The sequence below is a fragment of the Ochotona curzoniae genome, unplaced genomic scaffold (genome assembly GCF_017591425.1).
Source record: "Ochotona curzoniae isolate NIBS_2020 unplaced genomic scaffold, NIBS_Ocur_1.0 scaffold_2587, whole genome shotgun sequence".
Taxonomy (NCBI): Eukaryota; Metazoa; Chordata; class Mammalia; order Lagomorpha; family Ochotonidae; genus Ochotona; species Ochotona curzoniae.
This window is the reverse complement of record NW_024467096.1, coordinates 18,919,333-18,947,132: the sequence shown is the minus strand read 5'-3', so window position 1 is coordinate 18,947,132 and position 27,800 is coordinate 18,919,333. Positions and strand designations below refer to the sequence as shown.

At 37.7% G+C, this 27,800-nt stretch overlaps 1 long non-coding RNA gene across 1 annotated transcript; it reads left to right on the top strand.

Annotated features, from left to right (window-relative positions):
* Nucleotides 1-4,023: 4,023 nt before the first annotated feature.
* Nucleotides 4,024-25,377, top strand: LOC121171377. Its single transcript, XR_005886116.1, has 3 exons — nucleotides 4,024-4,222; nucleotides 4,340-4,408; nucleotides 25,126-25,377. It is a non-coding gene; the product is annotated as an uncharacterized LOC121171377 (long non-coding RNA).
* Nucleotides 25,378-27,800: the final 2,423 nt, after the last annotated feature.

Genomic DNA, 27,800 nt, shown 5'->3' with positions numbered 1-27,800 from the left:
GGGGAAATACCATATTCTAAATAATTGACTTTAAGATAGGCATCATTGTGGAAATACTCAAATTCAAAAATTCAGCTTCTATCTCACTTCTAGGAATACATCCAAAGGAAATTAAATCTGCATATGAGAAAATGACCCATAATCCTATATTTATAGAAGCACAATCTACAATAGCGAAAACATGAAAACAACGCAGATGTCCATCAAAAGAGGAGTGGATTAAAGAAACGGTAGTACTTCTACTCTATGGAATACTACTTGACCATTAACAAGAATGAAATACCATTTGCAACTAGATGGTTCCAGCTAGAGACTATTTATTCTCAGTGAAATAAGCCAATCCTAAAAGGACAACTATTATATGTCATCTCTTACTTAAGGCAAACTCCATGCAAAATACAAGATCAATAGATACACAGGTAAATAAGCATTTACGTATAGTCATCTAGAGGAACTGCATAATAGGAACTATCGATTCAAGATGTGAAGATACAATGCAGTACGCATGTCTACTTCCAAACCAAAGTTAAACTCCCAACAAACTATTGAATATATCTTGATAATAAGATGTTGTACTTTCTGCCATTGTCCATACCTACAGTGTCAGGATGGATTAAGGACTATACTATTATAATAATAATAATATAGAGGAAACCAGTGTGGGGGGCAAGAGAAATCCCAAAGCCTGTGGAACTGTATCATAAAATAAATAAATAGAATTTTATAAATTCAACTTTCTTTTTAAATGGAACTGCTGATTTCTGCAGTTGTCAATTACTTCTAACTATTTGGCCACTACCTTAATCTCACAACTTGTATAGACTTTCTGCCTGAAATGAGAGCTCCCAAGAAGCAAGGCCTTATTGAATCATTTACTGAGCATCTAAAAGTTTACTGAATAACCACTTAGTATGCATCTACAAATGTATACCAATAATTATACATAAAAAGATACATCATAGACCAGTGTCATAGTGTAACAAGTTGGTTAAACTAACACCTCTAACGCCAATATCCCATATGGGCTCTAGATCAAGTCCTAGCTGCTCTATTTCCCACCCTAAATTCTGCTACTGTGTCTGGAAAAGCAGCAGGAGATGATCCAAATCCTTAGGCTCATTCCACCCCATCCATGAAGGAGACCTGAAAGAAACTCCTGGCTCCTGTTTTTGGCTTATTTATGACACCTGGGGAGTGAAACAGCAGCTGGAAGACCTCTCTCCCGTTCTCTCCTTCTATCTCTGTTAACTGCCTTTCAAATAAATCTAACATATATATATATATAACACATATATATATGTGTTTTATATATATAACATATACTTTATAATAGGATTCCTTTCCTCATGGGGCTTAACTTCCATCCAGGTAAAATGGCACACAAAAGTAATCAAGATAATTATGTTGTAATAAAGAAGTATGCAATGGACTGGGAAATATAGTGAGAAAAGAGATCTGCTTTACATAAATTAGTAAGGAAATCTTAGTAAGGAGTGTGACATTCAAACTTCTAAATCAGATGTGAATCAAAGTCAATAATAAATGATAAAATATATTAAAGAATAAAATTACCTACATACACCACTGCTGAGAAGAAAGATTCATTGGTGGACTGTGTTTTAATTCGATCTCAAATACCCAGGTTGCAAATGAAAGGTAGGATGCCATGGTGTGTGTCTAGGCATACATGTAATAGTATAACATACAATCCATAAATAGCAAGCTGGTTGACGGGAGGAACGTTTGGAGAGATGCCACTACCGAGTTATGCCTGACAGAGCCCTGAAAACTAGGAAAGGAAGGCTGTATTCGATTGAATAAGCCAAAGAAAGGTATTCTAGGTTCTAGAACCAGGTTCCATGTCAATGATAGAAGAGAACTAGAGAGTTATCCCAGAAGTGATGTGGATGAAGACACAGACAAGGGCAGCTGGGAGACAATTTCATTAATACAAGTGTGGCCAGCTATAGGTCCAGACCAGTGAGTCTTTAGAGATGAACTGTAAGTATGAAATTGCATGAACAATATCTGGATTATTTGAGAAATACATATTTGAAAATATAAGTGAAAACTGAAGTTTATCTTTTGATTCAATACAAATTTGGGGGTTCTAAGACATCAAGGGAAATAATGCAAATTCATGTTTCCTATCTATGTGAGCAGGGTTTTACTTCTCTTTCATGTAAGAAACGTGGTCTTAAAGAGAGAATAGCATAAGCATAAATCAACCCAATTTTTCAAGCAGTATTTTTTTGTGCAATGGGAAAAAATGATTTTAATTTCACAAGGACAGAAGCAGCATTTGACTGTCCTTGCTTGACAAAACTGAGTAGGTTTAGATTCAAAAGTAAGGCTTCAAGACTTTGTCCATCAACATATCATAGAAGATGAATGAATATGACACTGTGTAATAGCATTTGTGTAAGCACTTTTGGAAGGGGCTGGGGAGCAGGTAGTACCAAGAAAAGTTTAAAAACAAGTTAAGGATGCTTTCTTTTCAATGAGCATCCACAGCTGCTGCACGTAGGTTGGCAACTCCATGTTCAGAATCTATGTTGTCGCTCTAATGTTCAGGAATGGTTAAGGAAGGAAAGAGAACCTCAAGGTCACTGAGAACAGTCTTCAGAGCATTCTTACAGGGCTTATCTGTGCTCACATGCCTAATTTTTTTCCAAATGCAAAGAATGGCTACTTGCTTGAGACAGGCCCAGTACCATCCTTTATTCAAGTTCCTTTATACTCCTCTTTTTAAAGAAGCTGTCAAGTTCTTTTTTTTGCAGCTGACAGGAAAGGCCAAATCTGTGGTACAGGAAAGGAGGCGCAAAAAGAAACTTTTTTGTGTTGATGTTTTACTAAGTGAGCTAAGGAGGATTTTAGAATCATGTAATTTACTCTGGAGGCATTTACTGTACATAGCTATAGTGATGGTAATTTCTTTCATTGTTGAAGTGAAAAGATAACCATCAATCAGTTGTCAATTGGTCAATTGCAGAAGTGATGAAAAGAAGCTGGTAGGAACAATCACTTCTGTGGCTACCTAGACCATTTGAAGGCATAAGAAAAGTACGGGCACTGGATTGTATTCTAAAAAAGGATTGGACCAGGTTTTCACAAAGGTTAACAGGCAGAACTTCGACGTGAAGAGTGGGTTTGCAGTTATGCATAATTAGGAAATGCATTTAAAAATGGGAAATTTAGATAACATGGGAGTTAAAAAGTGAATCTATAAAATATGTATATTAAACCAGATATCAGATCAGTAAGCCCCCAAATCATAGATTTCATTGCATTCTTAATATAGAAACAAATATCACTTTCTAATTACCCAACACATGTATTTTATAACAAAAACAATGAAAATTGCTTTATATTCACACCATAATTCACGGGCACGTTGGAATGAATAACTTTCCCAATATTTGTGGTAAGAAATAAAAAAAGTGCAGGTTGAATTTCGTTGGTTAACAAACATCTATTTTTAAAAAGCTGAACTGGTAAAAACCTATAAAAGCTCATATAAAGGTAAAAAGAAGTTTAAAATCATTAACTGGCATCAAGGCAAACGGCACTTTGGAACTTAGAGACGTGAGCCAGACTTCATTTAATTTATCCTATGCTCCTAAGAATGACAATGACAATGATTTATTCTGAGAGAGTTCCCCACACACACAGTGGGTTTTTTTTTTTGTTGTTGTTGTTACTTTTTTTTCCCTGTGGTAGGTAATAAAAAGGATTACAGGCCCCCAGAAGGATGAGATAGCATCAGTTTGTAATCCAGCCCATGGTTTCCTAGATACCGTATTGTCTATTCTGTTCCGCTATGTGAAAAATGTTGAATATCAACAATGGGTTTCAGTGCTGTATTGTTGAGTTTTGTATGAACTAATCTAGCTTCACTAAAAAAAAAAAAAAATAGAAAGAAAGAAAGAAAAGAAAGAAGAAAAAAAAAAGAAAAGCAAAAAAAAAAAAAAAAAAGAATCAGAGCTTTGCACAAAAGTCTCTAGCCAGAGCATTTGAAACTCCTCTTGCACAGGAGCTGACTGTAGCTGGGAGAAGACATTTTACTCATTTGCTCTCTCCTTTCAGTCAGCTGGCCCCTCTTCTCAGGTGTAGATCACCTAGTGTAATTCCACTAATTCTCATCCTCTGAGGAGGAACGTCCCAGAGCTTAGCGGCTGGAATAGGCCTCACTGCCGAGACAGTGCTCATCAGGGTCTGCAAGGTAAGCTATCTGCACAACTTCTCTGCTCTAGTGTGCTGGCCTAGCTCTCAAACTTTGCAGCGTTTCACTTTATTTTTAACTTTCACTTTTTTCTCTCTTTTCTTCTTTTGGAGAAAGAAAGCCTGACAGGTTTCTCCGGAAATGTGACCATCCATGGAATGAATGAAATGTTCTCTTTCTATCCCAGTAAGTAATTGACTTGTAACTAAAAATTGAACTGGCTGCTATGTCAACTGCGATGTGAGCGGCTGCTGGCACAGGTGTTGCTTACTCTTTAGTCTGGAAAGAAAAGGGGCTTAACCTGTGATTAAATTTCAAGTCAATTGACCTCAACATGATAGTACATAATTCTCACTTGCCTACCGAATGGCCTGAGTTCTCAATTTGACCCTGGATCTGGCACCTGCATTTTTTAATGTTTGGTGTAGCTGAAACTGGGGTTGCTCTTTTGGTTAGAAATACAGTGGGTGGAGAAAAGTTCAAAGTAAATAACAAATGGTGAGCAGGCAACTAAGCCTTTAATACAAGGCTCTGTGTGTTCTCTATTTTTTTTTAATGCACTTAGTCTGAGTTCATGGAAATTATTATTCACACTTTTATTTTAAAAATTATGGATTCATGAGCAACAGTTTTATTATGTGCTAGAGATACACATTAAATGCAAATCAGTGAATTGCAAGCAAGTAAAGGATGTGAGAATTTTGATATCAAATGCTTTTGATTGCTTAACTTTGATTATGTAACATACCCTTGGTTAAATGTGCCTTATAATGTAATGTGTTTTGAGCCCCAGAAATGTTATTTTTTTTCCTAGTTTCTACAAATAAAACAAAAATCCACTTACTTTTAGCAAGACAACCCTTTTGGACTTTTGGAAATAGACCTATATCTACTTTTCAGCAATAGGATAAAAATCAATGATATCTAGAATTACCATTTACACTTGATGCTATTTTCCATTTGTTTTATGTGAAATGGTTGCATGATAATAATCGGTGTGTAAGATGAGAACAGCCATAGATTGTTGGGTTTTTTTTTTCTTCCTATCTTGCTTTTTAACCTAAGACTCAGAACATACTGTTGATGCTTGCTTAACCCTGCTTTTAGTGCCAGGCTGTGACTAGCTTTCTGAGTAGCCATTTCTGACCCTCGGCTTGCACTGGTGAGCCTGAATTTTTCCCCTTCCTTGCCCATCACTGTCAGTCAATTATAGGATTGAACTGAACCAGAAAATCTGGTACAGTCTGGTAATTAGTACAAAGGGTTTCCAGTCTAGTGTAAAGACAGAGATGCAAGAGCCCCAGCAGTCACAGAAATCGTTTTGATTGGCCATGGACATTGCCTTTTAGTGCTGCTTGGTGACTTCCTAAAGATATTGCCTCCTACCCTACAGGTCTTCTCCTCCAAGTACATTATGGGTCTTTTTTTAAGTCGTGTGTGTGCGTGTGTGTGTGTGTGCATTTCTTTTTTTAGATCCAACTTCTCCCACTTTTAGTCTGTCATTTTTGCCTATCAAACAGACACATTTTGACTTGCCAACAAAGAACCAAGTTATCAACACTCACAGAAAGTGACATTTTTAATTCAGGCTTTATTATGTCTTTGAATTATGACAGTGAAGTACAAAGACATTTTAAGGGTTTTTCCACTATTTTTTTAAATCCAGCATTGGGATGTTTATCTTTCTTTGGTATTCATATTTCCCTTTCTACCTTTATTCTCAGTAATATATAATTAGCATTATCAAAACCATCAACCATTATCCTTTCTGACTTTTGACCTTTATTTTCTTAAATATGTCTCATGCTAGCATTCTCTAAAATAAGAAAAACTCCACAAGAGATTTTTTTTAGAGTAATTGAAACAATGAGACATTTAAAACCAGCAGTCCTTTTTAAATATCAACACTACACTGTCACACCAGTAATAGGTCCTGCAATGAAATAATAGTAATAAAATAAATTTAACAAGAAGCTATTTTGCAACTCAAACTTGCATTGAATGGCAAGTGCAATTTTACAGTGATGATTTCATCATTCGCTTGTAACCACAAAGTGGAAGTTACTGGCCTCTGATCAATGCTATTTTTGGATAATTTTTTGCATAAGTAAACACCCTCTTCAATTAAAAGACAAATTCAGCATGTTATCGAATACAGTGAAAGCATTTGTTAACTTGTCACCATAAGAAATGCCTACCTACACCGCCCGCAAAAGATAGAAATATGGATTATTTAAGGGAAAAGTTAGTCCTGACTCCCTATATGAAGCTGCAAAAGCAGCAGCGTCTGGGCTCAAGAAGCAACAGAAAGCACCAGGTTTTTATTTCCAAGACTGCTGTCTGTAGAACAGTCTACCTCCTGAGCTCGGTGATCATGCACGTGTGCTGTGAATCCTCCAAAAGACTCTTTATTTACCCACATGTTAGTGTAACTTTAAATATCTGTTTTAGTTTATACGCAATCTTAACAAAAGTAGTTACATTGCCATGTCTGGTGCTGATTTTTACACGTCTGACTTGGCTATTAAATTTCAAGAAGGTTAATATTGCTTTTGTAACCCTGTCATGAGTAATGCTCTTTCCCAGTAAACATGTCATAATTGCAAAGAAGCAGTGTTTCTGTTGAAATAGTTTTGTATTCACTTCCCTATTGTTTATTAGCCATAATATAGTGTGACATTTTGAAAAGAATATGCAGATTTATGTAATTAACACTTTTGTCTTTAGCAAAATCTTGCCTATTAAAAATGAGAAAGGTCTTAGGAAACTATAAGGCAACTTTTCAGGGATAATATTTACATTCAGTTTTAAACTCGCCATCAAGTTTTTCTGTTAAGATGTAAGCAGACATCTAAGGGAAACAGTACATTCTAAGGAATGTACTATACCGAAGGAAACAGTAGATTCTGGTGCTTTTTCTTATCTCATATTTTACTCTAAAATGTATGCTGAAATTCAAGAGGTGCTTGTCACATGCAGTGTGATGGTGTTTCTGTGTTCTTTAATAGCTGGATGCTGTGTGAATCCACACAGAATCACGGGGTTTCACCAGCTTTGAGAGAGACACACAAGTGTTCTTTTCCATTTCAGTCTTACTCTTAGAAGCAAGAGTAAAACTTGGAAGCCCTGAAGATGATGAAGTCTCCTGATTTTTCACGCTGGCTCCTCTGAGCTCTCCTGTCCTTAGGGGACACTGAGGGCAGTGGGGAGTGAAAGACCAGAGGACCTCCTGCCTCCTTTGAGACCAGAGTCTCTCGACTATTTTCTGCTACGTACTTTAACGATCCCTGAATTTACCTAGGAAAATCCCACGCTAGAGGGAAAGACACCAAAAAGAGACTGGATGAGGACATCTGATTGATAACAAAAGCAGGATTTATCCAAGGTCACACGCCGAGTCAGTGACAGTGTCAATTTTGTAACTGAATCACTTGTCACCAGCCCAGGCTTGTTCTAGGAGTCTACCACAGACATGATTTACACAGTCACGGTCCTCAACCAAATTGCTAAAAGTATACACTGGGAGCATCAGGCCCCTAGCTTCAAAATACTGAGGAGAGAGGATGTAAGTGGAGACTGTATTGCAGACTAAAATCAAGCCCTTTACTCAACAGTACTGACAATTCTGTGTGAACTGTTGCAGTTACCAGGCAAAACATTGAATCATCTTGCTTAATCACAAAGTCATATTTTGAAGGTATTTTTATAACATTGTAGTTGTGGTCAAAATCCTCACAAACATAAAATTTACTAATTTCATTATTTTTAAGAGACTAGTTCAATAATGTTCACTTGGGAATATTTTAGACAGTAGAATCATTATATATTAAGGACTTAAATCCGAAAGAAAGAAAATTAAAGGAAATAAAGTAGAATTTAAAAGTGAGCTTTCCCCAAGCCATGTTTTATGGAACACTGTTTCCACAAGCTGTGTCAGGAAGAAGAATAACATGGTAAAAAAAAAAAAAAAAAAAAAAAGCAAATATGGCATTCTTATATCCTTATCTAGGAAATTCACAATGAAAACCCGTGCTTGAAAAACTGAGAAATCCTGAAGATTTCTTTGACCTCTACTCTGTAAAATTTAAATTATTATAGATTATTTTCCATAAGTTTCTGCACTTCTTGCAAAACAGATCTATGTTTATGGTCCAGGATTAACCTGTTCTTGAACACATTTTAGGACGTTCTCCTCTATTTGAACACTTACATAAAATTGAGGAATGTAAAATATCATTTGTGCTATTTATGCTATGAATATAATAATGGCTCTGTGCTGGTCAGTTCTTGATTTTCATCTTGGGTGTAGTAAATCCCACTAATTTAATAACCCAGCACATATTTAAGCACACTAATAAGCTCTGAACAGATCAGTCAGAAGCCCTGATCATTCAGAGTTCACAGAGTAGGAGAGAAGTTACTATAAGTGCTCTGAGACACAGAGTCGGGGCAAAGGGGAGGGGTGAGAACTAGAGGAGACACAATCAATATTATCTCTTTCTGACGTCTACAGTTTCTATGGCTGTGTTTGTTATGTTTGCGTCATTTCAACCTAAGGGAAGAGGAAAGGGGGTGTGGAGGAGCCGCCTACCCTCCCAGGAGATAGCTCATAATATTTGCCTGAGATCACCTTGTGCCACATAAGTCAGGTCTATGCCAGTTCTCCAGTCATCCAACCAGAGACTTCTACTGTTTAATAAAAGAGAAAAATTGGAAGGAAAAAAAAAACAGAGAAGGAGAAGGAAGGCAGAGAAAGGAAACAGAGAAAGGAAAAGGGAAAAGGAAACAGCATTTACTGGTCTCTCCTACTATGATGTTATAGCTATTAGTTGGTTCGTTGCTTTCCAAGGAAGAAGGCTCAAATGTTGACAGAGGCCTTGTTTGGTCAAAAATCTGCATATCAGCAATGTCTTGTCTATAGTATAAAGAGCATCTCTTGGTCAGATTCATGTCAGTCGCAGTGAGTCCTGCCTCTGTCATAGCCTTCTCTGACTGCCTGTCCAGTCTTCACTCTGGGGCTCTGACCTTCTTGCTGGGGAATCTGCCTCCCTGTGAGTAGAATGTGTCTCTTAAGCAAAAAGAAAGATATTCCCATGGGCATAGCTACTGCATGGTTCTTAATGTCTTTCCTAACCCTAGAAAATCTACGCAAGATATAAAGCATGTTCCTGCCAAAAGAAGCTCTTAAAAGGTTAAGGAAACATTATCTTCTTGTTGGAGACTTCTCCAAAGTTCCTCTCTTACTTAGGTGTGTGAATGATGTGTGTACTAATTTCTGTACATACTACTTGAAAATAAATAGCACGGGTGTCTAGTGTTTGGTTACAGATATTTCAGAAGCAGGGAGAACTGCAAAACTTGAAAGATGGGGATGGGGGGTGCAGCAGTTAGAACTCAGAGAGAAAGAAGACCTTGTGCCAACTGTGGCTTCTAGGCTGTGTCTGCTGTCATACATATGCCACAGGTAAGTTCTGGAAACCGGCCTTGAATCTTCTGAAACCTTGCAATTTCATTTTAGTCTTTCCCTCTTGTTCCTCCCAGGATTTCTTTTAATGTTCCCATTAAAGATTATGGTCAGAATATTATGAGGAAAAAGACTTAGAAAAGAACCCAGGGTTTTCAAGTTAAAAACTAAGAGCTGTGATAGTGTGTTTCCTTCTTTTAGTTGAGCTAGGAATCAGTATTCTAACCCATTCTGCTGTGTGTCGTGTGCCTATTGATATACGGTAGGCTATGCAGTACTTATCTCTTCTATTGCTTTTAATTATCTTTTTAAATCAATTTTGATTATTTGTATAGATTTGTATTCTCTCTTGTCATCAAAATTGTTTGGCTTATTTTTTATTTGCACATCACTACCCACTGCTGCAAATTACCAAGAACAAAAATCTGCACTCTCCCCTTCCACCTCTTGAACTGGAGAAACAGTTAGCTAATAAGAGGCTAAATGAGCCTTAGAGTATAGAGACGCTGGAATCCTTAAATTATTTAAATTGAAAAATGGCTGGTTTTACAATCAGAAAAACTCAAGTGGACCATAAGCCCCTACTTGATTGTTCTCCCTTATCTGGATGATCTTGTAATGACAGCTGGAGTTATCTGCCATTGGCATCACTGTCCACAAAAGCTTCTACTCTCTGCTCAACTCCTTAGCAGCCCTGGGGAGTTGAAGCTGCTTCAGGGGAGAGGGCTCTGGAAGCTTGGAAACTTTATTAAAATGCAAAGCTGTCTCCAGGGACATAAGAGCTCAGTAAAGAGTCATGGATCTAAAACCACAGAGCCGAGAAACATCTGCAGACTTAAAAACTGACACTTCATATACTGCAGGCCAGGGTCAATGTCACATAAATAGCTTCACAAAATGAGGAGCATGAGACAGGAGAAAAGGAAAATATCATGTTTCAACTTCAGTAGTGCAGCAAATGCCATCCGAGTCAAACTGGGCCTCACAGAATTCTATCTTAGGAGTGACCCAGTGGAATGAATTCTGGAAAGTCAGATGGGCTATCCGGATGGGCCAGGGGAAATATCCCCAAGCATTCCCAATTTGCTCCTGATTCATTCTTAGACTCTCATTTATGAATTTTCTGAAACTTGCTGTTACTTAAGTTATTAGTGGAAGATAATAGCAGGAAAGCTACCACACTTTGACATGAGGGCCAGCTGTAGCCTTCTGCTTCAGTGACCATGACAATGAGAAATCTCACCCACAAAAAGAGGCCTTTTAAGTGCATTTGCCAATTGTATCCCCTGGATTATAAAATGACAAAATAAGATCTTAACTCATTAACCTTCTAAGACTCCACCTACATTACTGACTAATAAATTGAAACGTTGAAATGAAAATCGACGTTCTAAAATGTAGACTCATTAAGCAATTTGACTCAAACCAGAAAAATTAGTAGCAGGATAAAGAACAGTATCCAGGTTATATCAATTTTAGTGTACTAAATTCTTTGTAAGTCCCTCTTCTTTTACAATAAAAAGTTCTTAATAGGAATACAGTCATAAATACTAATCAAAATAGTTCAGTGCTCTTTAAAAAGCAAAATGGTATGTTTGCTTCTGAACTTCCTCATCACCACATGACAGTTACCTGCCCCCAACCACACACTGCTGAGAGCTTCCTACATTTAGGTGGCTCTACACCCTTCTCCAACTTCATTTTCCCTCCTGTTCAGGAACTTTGAAGAAGTGGAAATCAGCACCTCTGTAACTTCTCTTTGCATGTAGCTAGCAAATTCAGTTAGTAAATGAAAAATCAAGTGAGATACCGACTTATTCCTCTATAGCCAAAGACATAAAAATTACTGGTCAAACAAGTATCCCTCGTAGCAGAAGGACCTCCTCACACAAATATAGCAGTTGGAGTCTTTGGTTTTTTTTCTAAAAAGTTTGTATTTAAGCTTGAAAAGTTTAGCAAATAATTTTTAAGGATGAGAAATGAATGACTAGGATGATCAAAAATCTTTTTTTCTGTTTGCAGCTCAACAATAACTTTAGGTATGAGTTGTAAACAAGTTGCCTTCCCCAATGTCAGAAAACAAGGTCCTTTCTGTCCCCCTAAAAGAGACTGAAAACAAGAACACAGAGAGAGACCCCTTTGTGTGACTCTCCCCCATTAGTATGCACTGCTGCAAACTTGAGGCCTGCTAAAAAACACTTCTTTGACTAGGGAGGTTGGTTTTAGCAAATCTCCAAGCTTTGTTCCCTAGGTACACTCATGTCAAATGGCAGATCCCACAGTAATTGTAACCCTGCCATTTTCCCCCACTGAAGGATGTGCACTGCAGTATGAAAGAGGGGAAGCAATATTATTGCAAGGAGAACCAGGAAGTCACAGTGATTAATCCTTAAATATGTTGTTGTCTGAACACACCACTGAGGTTCATTATTTCACATTTCTTGCCATATATCTCAATCACAGATCATCACGGCATACCAATCCCATGAAACTGGGAAAATTTCTATTTAATGAAATTAGCAACCAAACTGGCATAGCAGTGAAATGACTATATATATAAGTGATATATATACATATGACTATATATAAGAGTATATATATTTATGTACACATAAATATATATATATATATATTTGAGTCTCTGGAGCTAACCTAAGACCTACAAGGTCCTTCCAACCTACCACTGACTCTTAGGAATATTTCAGCAAATATAGTAGTTCTGCTTGGAGACTCTCTTCTTTCACACCAGTACAGCCTGAGGGTGTCACACTTACAAAGCTGGTAGGGCAGAGTGTGTCTACCTTAAACTAGGATTTCCGTAGTCATCAGATACCAAAATATTTTTAACATCAGGAAATCAGTGTTATATGCCAGGACTAGATTTCTTGAGTCTTTTCACTCACTGTGTTATTGATGTGTGTGATCTTGGATTTTACATTGAAAAAGTATATTTTTTGAAATTTTTACTATTTAAAATGCAGTGATTCCCTGGGGAGCTTTAAAAAAAATTTATACTTAGACTATATCTCAGACAAGTTAAAAATCAGAAGTATGATTATCTTATTAGAACTGTAACTATGAAATACAAGAAATCCATTCTCTTTATATTAGTAAATATTTTGCTAAAATGTTTTGTGAGGATAGGATCCCATACAATTTTTAATGTTCTCAGATGATTCCAAAATGCAGCCAATGATTGGTCTGAAGAAGGGGCAAGGTCAGGATGGGAGGGTCACTATAGGATTAGATTATGAAATCTTACTTACACAGTTATAATTGGGACTATTTGGACTCATCAGCCTGATAGTCTGAGAGTTTACAATAACTATTAGATGAGCCAGGGACATTCTCAGACATCTTTACTGCACATCTGTCTTTGGAGAGCTTATAACCTCCAGAACTAAAAGCAAAAAGAAAGTTGTGACTTCTGGTTAGCTGAAGAATGCTATAAAACTGAAAGCTCAGGAAAACTCAAAAGTGACTCAGTAAAACTTAGCCTTCCTCCTTACAAGCAGATAGAAGTAAAGAATCCTGGGCTTACTATAAATTGCCCAAGAATAGACAGATTCAGACAAAAGTGTGAAAGCATTGCAGAGTGTGAGCTGTGAACAAGGTGCTAACTTCATCCTGGCTAGAACCCCGTGAGGCAAGTATTAAATGTATCCCCACTTCACTGATGAAACAGTAACATACGAAAGCTGTCCTAGGTCATACAACTGATGTGTGCCTAAACCTGCACTTTCTACTTTAAGACAGATGGAAAACTGACCAAGGGTCACCCTGGCTATTCATGGACAGCTGTCTATGTCAAAAGAATCTTCCATTGTTTAGACGGAGAATCAAATTAGTATGCTAATTGTGCTCTTTGCTGGTTATGTGTAAGCAATGCATTATACTCACAGACATGGCAAAGTATTCAGACAGCAGTATGGCGGTTGTCCTCTTTTGAAACACCACTACTAGTTCTCATGACCAAGTTGAGTGTACAAGAGCTTCTTTCATTAAAAAAAAAGAAAAAGAAAGAAAGAAAAAGAAAAGGGAAATTTGCAACAGCCTAGAGAACCCACGTATGCATCCAAGCTCAAACTTCCCCAGAAGCTTTAAAAACAGAGTGTAACTCTTCCTAGGACACATCTGAAAATTCAATCAGTGATGATAAGAAATATTTTTGGATGTTATCCTCCAAAATCCAGCACATGATAATGCAATTGGAATTTGACATCAATTCCAAATAGCTCCAGGTATGAGTCTCACATGTTGCAAACTTTTTCTCAACTAGAAATTTCTGATTACTTAAGGAAGCAGGCTACAGTAGGCCCAATTCTGAGTCAGAAGATAGCAATTTTTTGTCTTGTGTTTGTTTGCCAAACATTGCTTTGTGTCTCTTGTAAGGGGGAACTGTTCTTCAAGCTCTTTTATCTTTACCCCTTTCCCAACTTACCAGGTTGTTTGTTCCTCGTCCTCTCAGACTGAATATTCCTCATGCCTTCACCTTCTGGGTCAAAACTACTCTCACATACTTCATTTTGTAACAGTGAACATGGAGGATAATAGTTGCATTAAAAAAATAAAAAAGGCTGTTACGTCTAGGAAGCTGTGTGCTATGCTGGCTGAACAGTGATGTCTTTGTGGGTTTGTTACCCCTATGTGGTTCCCTGGAGACAGGTGAAGGCTCTCCTGTCTTGCTATTCACATGGCAGTTAGCTGTTCCCCTGAGATTGGGTCTTTGCCTTTTCACGTTTGTATCCCAAGTGCTTGGCATGGTGACCAATACAGTTGGAATTAAATAATGAAGGAAGAGAAGCTCTGGCCTGGAGAAAACAAATTGCAGTAACAACGATGCCCTAACACAAATGAATGGAAAACGTTGGCTTTGTTTTCATCCAAACTGGCATATTAGGTAAAAGCATCAAGAGGGAAAATCGTAGTGTCATTGTTTGAATTCTTCTGGATGTTGCTGTCAGTTTTGAAGACTTCTCGGGCTTTGTGTTAGCTTAAAGAGCAGCTGGTCTGATTTTACTTAATAATTCTGGTCCATTGCAATGTGTTGCATTTTAGTTTCATTTAAATTAGAATTTAAAAGTTAGGGAATCATTCCAAAATACTTCTTGAGTACCTGTTGTGAACCAGGAATGCTACTAGGCATTGTGAATATAGCAGCACGCATCTTAGTTTCTGCCCTTGAGTAATTTATATTCTTCTTAAGGGAACTGACATGAAGAAATCAGTTCTGTAATTCAGTATGTTACTTTAGTCACACTAAGTGCTGTAAAGGAAAAGTGTATGGCCTTTCTAGACATGTAACTGTGAGATATGATCTAATATAGATAATGCAGTAATGCTTCTCATAGAAAAAAAAAAACTAACCTGATGGGATGAATGGGATCTGATCAGGCAGAGAATTTATGAAAGAAATGGATATTAGTATGTGATGCACTTGAGCTATTCCTCAGATCAATTTTGTAAAACTTGGCCTGTTTCTGCTTTTTGATGATGTTCATGGAGGAAACATTTTTTGAGATTTTGGTAACAGCTACCGAGTCAGTACTGTCCATTCACAAAGAAGAAAAGAATAATTGCCATAGATGTCAACAACTTTATGAAACACACACAAATGTGTTATGACTTTTTCTATTACTGCTGCCTGTGCTGTCACCAAGGTTGTTAGCAGAATGCCCAGATGGCGTGACTACCCGGCCAGGATGTGCCATCAGCAGTCTGTAGGCCAGCTGATGTTCATGCCGCATTTTTTATTGAGCTGTGTCTAGAAATCTTGTGGGAAAGAAAAGGGGTTGGGAAAAAGAAAATTAAGTCAAGCAACAGAAAGCACCTAAGAGAAACTAGCCTGTGCAAGTTTCTTAAAGCATCTAATACCCACTTCTTTCCAACTGAGCCAGCACCTTGCAAAACATCAAAAATACAGACTTTGGCTAGCCCATCACACAGTCTCATGCACCATCTAACCTTGGCCGCTTTCTTCAACTAATTAAATTCTTGCTGCTGAAAACATGATTCTGGCATCTTATCCTCCTATTCCACCATCCCAATCTAACTTAGTTATATCTTTTTTGTGCTCTCATAGCTTGCTTCACATTATTATCTTATCACAGCCCTATGATAATAATTGATTTGCTTATCTTAGCTCATCTGCTTCTTAAGGAAGGATGTTCCTTAAAGGCAAGGCTCTTGTTTTAATATGTTCTGTATTCCTAGTTTCTAGTCCAGTATTTAGAGTCCATTGAACATTCTAATATTCATGTATGCTGGTTACTTTCTTTCTTAGTCTCTGGAAAGACATGGCAGCTTAGATTTAGTCTAACTAGCAAACAAGGCTAGATTTGTGCATAGGAAACTCTTGACCTCTGACAGTGTGAAGTTCTTCTCCATTTATGGATAAGCCTATTACAATTGCCTTAATAGACTTCTGTTCCATAGTCTTCCCGTGAAAACCTCTTAAGAACCAGAAACCAGTATACACAGTCTTACTGACCAGTACATCCACAAGAACAAGATTATGTAAACCTGATCTTTGAGTCAGTGCATTTAAAGCACTTTGCATATTTTATATTTAAAATATCATCTCTGAACTAGAAACAGAAAGAAATAAACTGTACCCTTGAGATAATTTGTCAACTAGTTATTACATAAATATTTAATTATAAGAAAAGGAAAGAATGTGTTAACAAAAGAATAATTGGACCAGTGTTGGGGTGCAATATGTCAAGCTGCTGCCTGCAGCATTGGCATCTAGTATTAAGTGCTGCCTCAAATCCCAGCTGCTTTGCTTCTGATTTAGCTTCCTTCTAATGCACCTGGGAAGGCAGCAGAAAATGGATGAAGGATTTGTGCCATCCATGTGGGAGATGAGGATAGAATTCTGGCTCCTGGCTTCAGCCTGGCCGCAGACCTGGGCACCACAGCCAATTGAGGGAACGAACCACTGGATGGAAGTGCTCTCTCCTCTCTCTCCCACTTTCCTACTTTTCTTTTCTCTTCTCTCCATGCACTGCTCTTTCAAATAAATAAATAACTTTAAAAAATAAAATTGGGCCCGGCGCGGTGGCGCAAGTGGTTAAAGTCCTCGCCTTGCACGCCCGGGATCCCATATGGGCGCCGGTTCTAATCCCGGCAGCCCCACTTCCCTTCCAGCTCCCTGCCTGTGGCCCGGGAAAGCAGTCGAGGACAGCCCAAAGCTTTGGGAACCTGCACCCACGTGGGAGACCCGGAAGAGGCTCCTGGCTTTGGATCGGCATAGTATCGGCCCGTTGCGCTCACTTGGGGAGTGAATCATCGGACGGAAGATCTTCCTCTCTGTCTCTCCTCTCTGTATATCCGCCTTTCCAATAAAAAAAAAATAGTAAAAATAAATCTTTAAAAAAAATAAAATTAAAAGTATTGCGAATATATACATAAATATGACACAATCTGTAAAGATACACATCAGAATAAAAAATTTATCATTGATAAAATTTATGAAATCATCAGACATGAAACAAAGACTATTGGAATAGTGTATATTCTGACCAAACATTCAAAATAGATACAAATAGAAGGGTATAATTTTTTGAATACCTGTCTAAAAGCGAAAAAGGTTGAGATATGAAGAAAAAGTATCATACATTGCAGACAAGTCCCACTGTCACCCCGTTTTTTCCTCATGGCCCTTCCCATTCTTACACAACCACCACTGTCACATATGCAAGTCAAGTTGTCTTGTTTTCTGTTTTTCCCTGAAACAACTGATTTGAAAAAAGGCAAAGTGCATGTTGATGTGGAGAGGAAGTGCCCTCCATCTGAGATTCACTTCCTCCCATCTCTGCATTCATCCTCCGAGCAGGTGTAGACATCACTTCTATCTGAAAATCAATTTCAGTCCACAGTAGATCCAATTAACTGCCCCCATCCTATGCACAAACCTTGCTTTCCTCTCATTTGCATAGATGTCCCCAACTTTTCAGAGTATTCTAGTTAGTTACCTGTCTCAGTTCTTCTTCTGGAATGGAAACTTTGAAAAAGGAACTATACCTTTTTTCTCTTTATCTCTTAATCACTCTTGCTTCCTTCTCCACTCCTAACTCAGGGCATGACAACTGTGTGAATTCAGAAAAAAATCTTTGCTGGATGGAAGAAAGGGAAGAAGGAAAGAGGAAAAAGAGGATAGACGCTGATTTTCTGGAAGTGACCCTTTGTCTTTACAAAGTCAGGCCGTAGTGGCAGGAGTCTGATGCAGCAGCCTCTTGGGATACCTGCATCCCATGCCAGTGTGCATCCTGGGAGGCAGCAGCAATGGCTTGGGCAGCTGGCTCCCCACTTCACATGTGTAAGACTGGACTGTTGCAGACACCTGCATTTCATCATTTCAATCACACAAGGAGTGAACCAATAGGTGAGAGAGCTTTCTCTGTGTGACTTGGTCTGCCTCTCTACCTGTCAAACAAATAAAAATAAATCCAAAATAAAATCAAATTAGGGCAACCATTTTTCCCCTGGTGTGTGCCCTTAAGCACCTTTGGCAAAGATCCCACATTCCTTCTCCCATCAGCTGAGTCATCTTTAGTCCCTTTGAGATTCGCTCATGCTTCTCTCCTCTATTGACACATTAACATTTCACGGTGAGTGGGTCCTGTTCTGCTGTTCCAGCTCCACACCCCTAAGCTGTCCTCACTTCACTGGGTCCCAGTTGAGCCCTTCATTCCACTGCTCCCCTGGTAGCACCGCGCTGTGTATTTGTTGTCACTATCCCCAAGTGTGGATGATTGACAGCATGAAGCAAACTCATTGAAGAATTTCTCCTCTGAGTTCTTTTTAAAAACATACTGTTTGTTTGGCAGGGGAAAAAAAATGACTGATGAAAGAAATGGACAGATCTAAAATCAGCTTAATTCGATATCATGTTAAAATCTTTCACTTGGAATTCTCTTAAGTACTAATCCATCTTTTACCTTGGAGCCATCTGTCACAGTGACTCCAGATGACCCCCTGTTTGGGGGGTCGTTAGTATGTAGCTTCCCCTCAAAAATAGTAATGACCCATGAGCAACATTATCAATTGATAGTCCACCATCTGAAGAACCATACTATGCAAGGGTTACTGTCTGTTAGTTTCTAAAGAGAAATCACACACACACACACACACACACACACACACATGCACACAAAATTATTTGTTGCAAGTTTAGCATTTCAAGATTTACTTTAGTGCCTTAGGTCCTTAGTAGGTGCTCAATAACTCCCCGCTGGCTCACTGATTAGTTTTAGTAGCTCCCTATTATTTCCAAAAGACAGCATTTTCCAGACTTTTTGATCCACAATGTAACGTACGTTTTCTTAAAGCTGTGGAAATAGAATAATTCATATTGCGAGGTTATTTATTACCAGCCAGACCCTCATCTTGCTCTACGGGGCTCTGATAATCACCTATTTCAGAAGCCATTAGCCTTCACTGTGTTGTAAAGCACTCTTTACTATAGCGTGTCTATGCCTTTGTATTCGGAGGGGAGGAATGGTGTGTACTGAAGGGACAGACCTCTGTTGACCAAGTAAGAAAGTCTTTGATGCACAAATAGTACATTAAAATGCTTTTATTTGCTGGCGTTGAAATTAAACAGTATGTGGAATCCCTGCCCAAGTCTGGAAACATACAACACCTTTGAGAATATGCACATTAATTCAGATACTTCATATTACTGAAACACGGGCATCTAAGAAAAATACGCATGGAAAGAATGTAATAATCAAGGCTCAGGCACTTACAGGAGGACAGCAGGAGTCGGATTTAACTTATTGATTTTTAGAACAGCTGTTTTTAAAAAAGGGAGGTAAAATATTGCTTTTACTGTTTTCAGATAATAATGACTGTTGTTGCAAATTATAAAATTTAATTAGCTATATAAATGCCAGGGGAACAAATAGTGTGCTATTGTCTTGATATCTTTCCAGAAATTAGTCTTTTAAAATAAATTTGCCATATTAATCATCTAAAAATATTTTTGATCACTGAATTAATAGTTTGCAGCCAGCTTTCAGGTACTCATTGCCATAGGTGATTGCTTCTTAATTACTACATGGGCTCTCCCTATTCACTCATATTAATTCATGTTTTCTGGCACAGTCCCAAAAGGCAGCCTTGCCCTATATCTTCTAATTACTTCTATAATTGAATTTGCCCACTTTTTCTAACCTATTTTTTAAACTGACTGTGTTTGTTCATGGTTTATTGTGTCTTTTTTGTGTCAGTTCTCTGCAAGCAGAATGTACATTGATTCTTTCCTCGTTTCTCATTAATTTTCAAGAGCTTTGCTGCATGTCTGTTTCTTCAGTCTGTCAGACCTATTGCTAGACCAAAAAAAAAAAAAAAGAGAGAGAGAGAGAGACTCTTATTATTAAAGGTTAGGTAAAATAGACTGAAGTTAATTAATTCATTAGTAACTCTGAGCCAATTACTGGAGCCTTCTCTTATTTATATACTTGTTAACAAGACAGAAATGCAGAAGGCCAATTACGGGCACCTGTTGTTAAGAACTTCAGCAAGTCCAGAGCTTACACACTTATTGATGCCTTTCCAAAAAACTCGGTTGATATATCAGATTGTGAAATTCCTTTTTTAAAGCAGCTGTTGGCAAACACTCCATTCCGTTGGTTCCATTAAGAAGATTTTAAAGGTATTCCCTCCCCCCCCCCCGTTTACATAGCTTTTAATATGTCTACTATTGCTGAATGCTTCTAAAATCTTCCTGAGGAGTATTGCTTAGTCTGAGAGCAATTATGGAACTAAAAGAAATTTGATATCTTTTCTGATTTTCATTATTCTTTCCTTGTCGGACCTAGTAAGCTTTTAATTCTTGAAATGAGATCCTTGATTAGCAGATTGAGATTCCTCATGGAGCATAACCCTTTAAAATATGTTCTACTTGATTTTTATTGAGTATATCAAAGCTTTACAGCATATAGAAGGGAAATTTTTTCTAGATTTTTCATGAGGACCAATACAAAAAACTTTAATTGTTCCATACAGTGTATCGACACAATACATTTTCAGACTCTACACGAAGTTTGTGGGAAATCTTTCTGTGAAAAACCTGTCCATGAGGTCAAGATTTCTTTGCACTAGAATAAATGTATCTTTTAATTTCACTTTTCCACAAACTTTTCGAAGTCCCTTCATACTGCTAATTGCCCTTCCCTATGTCAGAAATATTTTGTTAATTTCACAGGGCTTTCAGAGAAGGGCAACATGATGGATCAGTATGTAGGTCAGCATGGCACTAACAAACCAACAAAGAGCCAGTTGATGCTAATGTTTTAATAATTGGACTGGATATTTTAATTAAAATCAATTATTTGAGGTCTGTTTTTACTATTTTTCACTTTTAAAATATTATATGGACATGGATTGCCATCATTAAATGATGTCAAATGAATGTCATGGGGTACCACTGCCTAACTTTTTAGCTTTTCCATAGACCCAAGTATATTAAACTTTAATCAACTATTTTATGTCATACTAGTGACGAAGCATTATAGAGTAAGAAGAATACTCTCAGAAGATGATCCTTTGGAGACCAAAGGAAAAAGGTCAAAGCATGTGTAATCCTGTTAATCCAGGAAGTCTGTCTTAACATGCCTATCAGCATCAGTTAACACCAGTGCCTGCGAATGTCCATGCTCTCTTATTTGTGCTTCTCCTACTGCCCTGCCTGATAATCTTGGGGCCTATTTTCCTCTGCTGAATGACTAGTTAATTGAGGACAGTAACTGTGCTCATGCATTTTGTAGCCCCAGAACTTTAGCACAACACCAGGCAAATGGTAAGCCCTCAATAAGTGTATGTCAGGAGATTTAGGGATGAGAAGGCCTAACCTCTTTAACTTGTTGTGTCTAACCTCCTCACTGCCTGAGTCTGTTGAAGAATACTTTACTTGAAATATGTTAATGTACCTTTATTTTCTGGGGTAATTATGATTAATTGCTAACAAATGTTTCATTATTAATTCATTATGTAGGTTGCTCCACTTCAGGATTTAAAAATGTATAGTAACTTTTCATTAAGTGAACTGTTTTTCATTTTTTGTAAATTACTGCATACTATTTCTTATGACTTTGCCAACCTTGGGTGTGCTATTTTGGGCCAAGACCACACAGGCCCTTGTTTCTCTTTCTACTTGGATGTAGAATGCAGTCTCTGCATTTTCAGGGAACACTTGCGTGAATCAAATCTTAGCTTGCCTGGAATCCTTTATTCTTTAGAATGTTTCCCCATTGGTCCTTTAGCCCTTCCTTCTGTGATTTGGATTTTCCTTCATCTAAAATTATACATTGTCCTTGATATTATTTCTTTTCTCTATATAGAACTTTATTTATTTGAAAGGTAGAAAATGAGAGAAAGAGAAGATAGAAATCTTTATCTATCGGTTCATTCCCCCAAAAACCCACAATAGCCAGGGTTGAGCCAGGCCAGAGTGAGGAGCCTGGAACTCACTCCGGGTCTTGCACGCAGGAGGCAGGGTCCTGACTGGCTGAGCCATTACTACTGCATTCCAGGATGCACAGTAGCAGAAAGTCTGAAAAGGAGCCAAGCTGGAGCCCAGACCCGAGCACTCTGATACAAGATTGGGTCTCTCAAATGCTAAGCAGAATAACTGTCACTATTTTTCCATTTTGAAATAAGATATTTTATAGCCATCTCTCTTGATATTAGCTCTTCATGTTTAGGTGTCCGTGCTGCTTGTGTAAGGCCTTTTCATGGATAACATCTTATTTGATTCTTAAAATCCAAATATTTTGCAGATGAGAAAATTAAAATTCAGAGAGGTTAAATTTAGAGCACTAGTCACACTTTCTGTTTTTTTTTTAAGTTTATTTAAAAGGTGAAGGGATCACATGTACACACAGGGCATGTTCAGAGGTGGAGTGGGTTAGAAGGGGAAAGGTGGGAAAGAGAAATGTTTCTATTTTCCATTCTGTATCTGCAGGAAGACAGAGACTGCCTCTCTGCTCTGCCAGCCTTCATATCACCTTGGGCATATCAGCAGAGCAGCGGTTTCATGATATCACTCCAGGTCCCTGATGAGGGAAGTATGTCCTGAGTTATTTGATTGATATGCAGGCAAATGGGATTTACAAAGAGCAGGGGCAATGTGATTTCCAGCTTATGCTGCTACATTGGATACCTACCTATCCCATTTCATTCCCCCTTCAGAGATTTCTGACCCTTAATCTAAGAGCTGTGAAAAGGAGCAGGTTCATCGCATCTTATGTCATTACTTCCTGCTGATTAGAGCATAGGGCTTAATTTCAGTTTTTAAATTCTTGTTTACCTCCTACGAGAACAAAACCCAGAAGGTAGCTTTTCTTAGCTAAGTCTTGTCTTTCATGCAAGGAGCTACTTAATGTATTTTGTACATTGCATGTACTTTGTGGCAGCTGAATGAGTTTTCTGGTGATTTATTACATAGATAAGGAAGAATAAGATAAGATTTATTACATAGATAAGGAAGAATAAGAGGTCCAGTGTAATGTTTTGCAGGTTCTGGTTATTGGCTTCATTGCTCATAAGCTCTGAGATGAACTGGGATGTGTGTAAGACAGGGTGGTAGGAGTTTACAAGTTGTTGGGTCTGGTACAGGGTTCTAGAGTTAGACACACTAGATTATAGTCCTGGCTCTTAGTTTACCGACTGACATGAAGCAAGGCATTCAGCCCTTCTGAGCTTTCATTTTTTATATTTTTATAGTAAGGATAATAATACATATCTTATTCACCAAAATCCCACCTGATTCATAGGAAAATGACTTATGTAAATGGTCCTGATTTCGCTGTACACTATGCCTGATTAATTTTTCTCCACTCAAATCTTTCCAGTGATCCTCATTTTCTCATGAATCATATACAAACCTCCCTCCTTCAGCCTGAAGCCTACCATCTATCAGCTATATCTCTGGCTTGATTGCTCTCTTACTCTTAAATTTAAAAAGCACATCACCTTTCCTATTTACCCTTGCCTGATTCACCATGTCTAACCCGTATCTTCATCGCATCAATGGACTCCCACCTTTCAGTTCAGTGTTTTTTCTCCTATCAAGACTCTGATGCGAAGTATTTCTCTTGCTCTCCAATCGCTCTAATTACACACACACACACACACACATACACACCCCTAGGTATGTCTCTCTAGGACTTGAATCCTCACAACTCTGTTTATGTCCCTATGTGGGTTTGCTTTGTCTTATTGTTACACCTTATATTATAGCTATTTCTGTGATAGCTAAAGTCTAAGTTCCATAAGGATCCAAGGTGTGTTAAATGGGAGAAACAGCACTTTGGCACCTACAGACCTTAACATTGTAATTTGGCTCTCCCACTTGCTAGCATGGTTGCCCTGAAAAGTCTCTCATTAGATGGGGTTGTTCTCATCTTTTAAGTGGGTACCAATAATATCTACCTTGAAATAACTGGGGATAAACTTCATATAAATACACCTCACACTGTAGCTAATATTTAGGAAAGCTCCTCTCAGTAAAAATGAATGGAGTAGTTCTGACTGTTGAATCCCAACACAACCCAGACATTCATTCTAATTGTGTTAACAGTTGGACTCAAGCCCAGACTTGAAATTTGTGTGAACATTTTTTAACATTTTATTTTCCAGTTGTGTTTGTGTTAGTGCTAAATCTGATCAAATTATTCTGAATTCAGCCCTGTTGAAATCATATAGGTTGCCCAAGGTCCAATATGAATCAAAGTGATATAAAAAGGTACACAGTCTTATGTTTAAACTTGGGTTTGAATCCAAATTACTGCTCTCCAGTAACTGTTAGCCTCTTCAAGTTATGGTAATCTCGAAAGCTAGATATCAGATGTTTCTCACATTTTGGATTTCTAAAATAGTTAGTGAAAATTAGGAAATTTGAAAAGATTTAGAGAAATAATAACAAAATAATCCAATAGCTCAAAAACACTAACAATGGTATCATGGATAAAGATGATAGCATTAAATGCTCCAAATATCCCTCCTGATTAACTTGCAGTTATCTGTATTTATCTTTGATAATTTCAATGGTTATTTTATTTCAATCATTGCTCAAGAACAATAATTTTCTTAAAAGTTTCTTAATAAACTAATTTTAAGAACAGCCATACTCAACAAACTGCAACACTATTTGGAGCACAAAATATTTACATTTTCCTTTTTAATTAAAAAGTTAAAAGTTCCCAACGTAACTTAACTCAATGCCTGCATTCAGTGCAAAAATGAATCCAAGTTGCTTATAAACTTAGGGCAGTCTGAACCAAAGTCATAGCTAGAATCAGTACATTGTTTTGTTGATGTGGGTAGAGACAGTTTAAAAAAAAAAAAGAGGAAAAAATGGGGCAAGCCTTGTTTTAATCAGGGAGTATATGGAAAGAAAATTAAATGCCTATATTAAAACCTATTCTTTCAGACTACCAATGGCATTTTTCCTTAGCCTCAAGAGACCATCGTAAAACAATGGCTCACAGTGCTTTCAGAACAGGAACTGAAGTTGTGTACTGTGCATGTATAGTCCTACGCAAGAGGAAGGCAATGTTTAAAGCTGCTGTCGCCTCCTGGAAAAAAAAAAAAGAAAAAAGCTGGGATTCTGAGTCAAGTATGTATGTATTTTATGTTTTTCTATCTTGTGGGTCTTTATTGCTAAAACTGTTTTTATGAAATTGTTCTGTGCTTCTTTAAGCTTCGTGTGGTCTTGTTTGCTCACTCTCAAATCTCAAACCACGACATCGTTACAAAACATCTGAGTTATTAAAAGTGCAAGGAATTATGTTTTGTTTGCAAACTGAACAACAGGCTATGCAGTGTCTTCAGAAACAAAGATCTCATTCTATACAAGAAAATGTTCTTTTTCAATTATAAACTAGAATGAGGACTGATTGCAAGACAAAGAGACATAAACTGTCTCCTGAAAAATATAACATTGGGGCTGTCTGCACTGAGGAAAGGGAGGGAGAGGTTGGCTTGTTCTCTTGGCCTATTTGGTCATTGTAAATCATCTAACCAAGTGTTCATATCTTGACGAGTCACCCTGAGACTTACGTTACCTGCCTAAAGGAGGCTGATGATCAAGTTAGCAACAGTGAAGTGGTATTTAATTTCACTGTCTGCAGAATAAACAAGAATGAAACATACGCCATTGGATGGTTGGTTAAAAGCATCCACTTGGTTGCGAGCGCAGGGTCTACAATTTGCTAACCAAATGATGCTGGACAATTTAACAGCAGGATGTCTGTTTTCTCATCTGTATTGTGGCAATTCTATCATAATTCCTCAGAGTTAACTTGCAGTCACATTTTAACATCTCTTATATCAGAATGTATCTTACCACTAATGTACATTGGCTTAATTGAAGACTTTTTTTTTTTTTTGCTTTCTTACTAATGCATAAATTAGTTGTTTAGTTTGTAAACTGTGGCATTTGGAATTCAATTAAATAATTACTATGTACCTGACACAATTATTTTAGGATATGGTATAAAACCTTATGTCCTGAACCTAGCCCTCAGAAGACTGTCAGAAAATATTGCACATTATTATACTGTGTGGTTTTTGTAAACTCTGGATTTTTCCTATTTTGCTGGTCGTAAATCATATTTTCCAATATCTGAAGTCAATTCCTTCACCAAACTTTGTGTTTGAGCCATCTGCCCACTGAGTTATTCATCAGATTTCTTTGGCTCTCTCTGACATAAAGATGTTGACCCTAAGGATTTGCATACAAAACATGGCCATGTGATAGGTTTTGGGAATGTCCATCTTGACTTGTCTTTGTCATATTGTATTGTCTGTAGAGAAAAGAAGAGCAAATACGGGGTTCTCGTCCTAGAAAGTACTAAGTATTAGTTAAGAAGCAGCAACCTGCAAAAGTGGTTTAAAAGCATAGATGCTGTAGCCAGACTGGCTGGGTTCAAATTCTTGGTTTCACCCTTCATAAGCTGTGTAACCTTTCCCAAACTACTTAACCTCTCTGTGGTTGGCATTTTCTCATAGGTAATAATTAAGCTAGCAAATATACTTAAAGTATTTGTTCAGAAAAGCTGATGTGTAAGTTTGCTGCTATTACAGGAAATACATTCTTCTTTGCATGTAAGTTCCTTTAAAAGGACTGCCTTTCTGACACTGAAAAACCTGATAAAAGGAATATTCCAGCTGATTTAGTTTACAAACAGATGTTTTTATTATAATTCTGACTGTGAGAAGCTTCTATCACATGAAATATATAATTGGGGCAGGCATTTGACCGATCCACTAAAATGGAGTTCCTGGGTTCTCCTCCCAACTCCTGCTTCTTGCTAATGCACACCCTGGAGATAGCAGGTGACAAAAGGCTCAAGTAGTTGAATCCCTGCAGCCCACATGAAAGATCTGAACTGAGTTCCTGGGTTGCTGATACTTCAAGAGTGAACTATCCTGTGGGAGTGCTTTCTCTGCTTCTCTGCCTCTGGATCTTTCAGATAAATAAATGAATCATTTTATAAGGCAATATTTAAAACTCATTATAAAAGCAAAAAAAAATTTAAATGAAAAAGTTAATTATGTAACTTACAAATAATGCTGTGCAGGTATCCAGCAGTATTCATGTGGCCCAAAACGAAATTCTGAAGTTATTTCCAATAACCTCTAGAGTCGGTGGAATATTGTTTTGTTCTGTCTCAAAACTTACTGGAATTTAGGTCTTCCTACACGCTAAACAAGGGATTTTAGAAGGGGTTGCTCTTAACATTTGTCCACTTGTTACCCATATTGTTGTTATTGTTTTAAGGTTGTAAACATAGCCATGTGCCAGAGCAACCATCATCATTAAGAATATCTCTTAAGAACTGAAATTAAGGCCTGGCTTGGTAGCCTCACCTTGCACAAGCAGGGATCTCATATTGGTGCCAGTTCTAATCCCAAAGGCCCCGCTTCCCATCCAGCTCTTTGCTTGTGGCCTGGGAAAGCAGTCAAGGATGACCCAAAGCCTTGGGACCCTGCACCCACATGGGAGACCTGGAAAAGACTCCTGGCTCCTGGCTTTAAATCAGCTCAGATCCAGTCAATGCGGCCACTTGGGGAGTAAATCAGCGGAGGAAAGCTCTTTCTCAA